Source organism: Candoia aspera, chromosome 4, assembly GCF_035149785.1.
Source record: "Candoia aspera isolate rCanAsp1 chromosome 4, rCanAsp1.hap2, whole genome shotgun sequence".
Taxonomy (NCBI): Eukaryota; Metazoa; Chordata; class Lepidosauria; order Squamata; family Boidae; genus Candoia; species Candoia aspera.
Window position 1 is genome coordinate 82,028,564 of NC_086156.1, and position 2,393 is coordinate 82,030,956.

Sequence of the window (2,393 nt, forward strand, 5' to 3'; positions counted from 1 at the left end):
GCGGATCGGCGGAAGAGCGGGGCGTGGTGATGGGGGAAGCGAAGTTGTAGTGAGAGGAAGGAGGGCGGCCAAGGGCTTGATCCTGTTAGTTTTCCCCGGAGACACGTTTGAGAAGAGGGGAATCGATTCTCTCTCTCTCTTTCCAGTTGCTGCCATTTACAGGATCTGGAAAAAGGGAAAATACTTCTCAACTCACGATCTTTGCCGTTATTTAAAATGTTTTGTGTAGAAACCTGAAGCCTCACAACAGGCGGCGTGGAGGGATTGGACAGCAGTGTAATGGCTCTTAATAAAGCTCCGGATTATCAGGCCATTTCTATTTTCTTCTCCTCTCCCCCCTCCATCCCCGACATTTGTAGTTGTTGATTTTTCTGGCGTTATCAGGAGTACAGTAAATTTAAACCCAGTATGACTCAACCAGTAAGTCTTTGGAAATGTTTTGAAAGCAAACACTAGGCTTTAGTATTTATCTCCATAACTTTGTAAGATACATCAGTTAGTAGTCTCACATTGCTGATTGCTATATAAAAAGGGCGTAAATTCATCAGGGGAAGACAGATTTTATTAGAGGACATTCTAGTTTAGAGCTTAATGTTGCTTTTCACAGTTTTGCATCCATTTGGTCAGAAGTAAATCATAGAAATCCAGTGGAGACTGCTTCATCTCTTTGTACCCCTGAACCGTTTTGGCCATTAGGAAAAAGACAAGTAGAGGGTAAAGGTTTTCACCCTGTTCTGCATCTGACTGTGATGTGGCTTATTGTTAGTAAAATAAATCCCTGTGTTTTTCTCTCTCTCTTGTCTCCTTTAAGATGTACTATACTGTAGTTTACATAGCAATAAGGCTTTCCTGTCTCATGTTTCTTAATAAGTCTACCTTTTACTTCAAATGTAGTGAATATCTGTTGGCATGTACTGATAGCTGGGCTAAGCCCATACTTTCCATACATGCTGTGAGCTTTTTCTTCTTTTAAAGGGGATGTTCTGCTACTTTGTTCTTCAATATTCTTTCAGTATTCATATTCTTATGTTCAAGAGCACATTCTCTAAGAACAGCTCCTGCTGAACTCAAATCTCCATTTCAGCCATCATTTTGTTGTGGTAGTGTGGGGAACAAAAGGCTTTCTGGGCATCTTTGGGGTTCATTTTCTTTATTATCACTTATGGCATACTGAGATAAAATTCTAAGTTTGAACAGCCGTGAGACTACATAACCGGTTTCTTCATGCCATCTTCCTAATTTTATTGTCCTGATGAGAATTGGAGCTCCCCACTATGCTTATGTGTCTGGAGATCCAATCACAATTTTTCACCATAATATGTATATAGAAAGTGAAAGTGGGTAGTAAGTTTTTCTCATAAGTTATTCTCATAATTCCAGACACCAGAGTTACCTAATGAAGATTGAGAGGATCAATATGGACAAGAAGTACAGTATTTTTCACACACATGGTTAATTATGCAATATGTTCCAAAAAATATGATGGTCACCAATTTGGATGATTTTAAAAAGGATTTACACAAATCAATGGTGAATAAGGTGATCAGTGACTATATACTGACATGCCTCTTGATAGTATTTGCTGGAGAACATACATGGAACAATTTATCACATCCATATTCTGTTTGGAGACCCGCAGCTATCTGCTTGGCAACTGTAGGAAACAGGATGTTAGATGTAGTTGTATCACAGGTCTTTCTATGCTCATACATTAATATATGCAGTATGTCCTTTCCAGAAAAATGACTTCCAACAAGCAAGCAGAAGTAAACAGCATCTATGAGGCTGTATTCAAATAAATAATCTAAAAGTCCAATCTGCTTGAATTCCTGTCTTATTCTTATAGAGATTATACTTCAACTAAGAAGGATTAAGACTGCAAACCTTTGAAGAAGACTCACCTAGAATTGGAATTTTTTTCATAATTTTTCACTGTAAAATTTGTACCTCAGTATTTTAAAAACAGCTCAAATCAAAATGACAACCTTATAAGGGATTAATCTGAAGATGTTAAAACTGGATTATGACAGCTATTCCTTAGTGAAGAGATCTGCAGATGTGGGTTTTCAGCTGAAAGGGAATCAGTGTCCCATTTTAAGATGTCCTATAGATTACAGTGTACAAGGTTGAAATCCCCTTTAAAAGTAACATTTTAAAATCAGACTTGACTCTGGTGGCATCATAGATACATCCATGTGGTTTTCATAGCAACACTATTCAAGTGGTTTGCCACTGGCTTCTTCTGGGATGGTTTTGTCTTCTCAGTCTAGTCTATAATCTTAACTAGGTTCAGCTCTGCTTAGTTTTTCAAAGTCAGTCAAGATTGATGGGTGTTACCACATAACTGAGCAAAATTCTTATTAGATGCTAGCAAATTCTTATTAGTGTCCATG